Here is a 1,272-nt window from a genome sequence, read left to right as displayed (position 1 = left end):
TTTGAAATATATTATTGGGTTCTCCATATATATGAACAGACTCCTTCATAGCTGGATAAGGAATCTAGAGTTTCTAGCATGAGTTTTTCTAGGGATAACAAACTAGATGAAACTGATACCATAATGTATTTTTGCATCTTCACATCTCCAGCACCTCATAGTGTCTTTGTACATAGTAGATGCTTTTAAAAATATCTGTTAAATTGAAAATTGAATCGTCTCTTTTCTCAAAGTAGTAAAAATCAAGACTAGAACTCAAAGGTTTGGTCTATTACAAACTTCACCAGTGATTGGAAACAGGTGATGAAGAAGGCAGTCTCAAACTTTTTTTTTTTTTTTAATGATACTTTGGATGTATGTTGTTCTGTCCCTGCTCCAAGAATTGCTACGTAGTTGATATTTTTTCTTCTGAATTCAACATTTTCATAACCGGAACTCTTCCACTCCTAGTCGCTAGGTTTCTCCTTCTTCTCCCTCTGCCTCTTCTTCTCTTTTCCTCTCTCCCCTCATTTCAACTCCCTAGCATTCCAGAATTTACTGCCATTTAAACTAAAACTATTTGATTGTTCTGGATTGATTCAGCCCAGACAGGATATAATATTCCTAGCTAGGTGGAAAGTTCTAATGACAATTGCTGAAAGGGATTGGAGGTGGCGAGCATACACATTCAGAAATCACAATCAGAATTAGAATCTCCATCAGGCTTTCACCCCACTTCCGGCCACTTCCAATACACAAAAGCAATTCGCACCCCTTTCCCCCCACCCCCATTAAGTATCTTTAGGAGAAGCTGTTTATGTTTTTTCTGTTCAGTGGCACTGTGCCTTTCACGTGGAGGGCACTTAAGAAATGCTCCTTGAATTTGGTTGAATTGAACTGAGTTGAAAAATCATTAAAGGCAGCTTCCTATCTAAATATTATCTTCCCTCTCCTACTCTCCTGCAATGGCATTAGGTTACTGCTAAAAATCCCTATTTCAGTCACTGAAATGAGAGGGGAAAGTTGAGAATCAATACTTCAGAGACGGAAGTCCTGATTTTTCTAACTATACCTGACTGACTAAGAAAAGGGGAGTGGAAGGGGGCCGAGACAGGGAGAGAGACTATGACAGAGAGACAAGACAGAGACAGTCACACGTTGACAGAGAAAGAGAGAGGAGGGAGAGATGGGGGAAGGAGAAGAGGGAGGGGGCGAGAGAGAGAGAGAGAGAGAGAGAGAGAGAGAGAGAGAGAGAGAGAGAGAGAGAGAGAGAGAGAGAGAGAGAGAGAGAGA

The sequence above is a fragment of the Gracilinanus agilis genome, chromosome 4 (assembly GCF_016433145.1).
Source record: "Gracilinanus agilis isolate LMUSP501 chromosome 4, AgileGrace, whole genome shotgun sequence".
Lineage (NCBI taxonomy): Eukaryota > Metazoa > Chordata > Mammalia > Didelphimorphia > Didelphidae > Gracilinanus > Gracilinanus agilis.
This window is presented reverse-complemented; position numbering follows the sequence as displayed.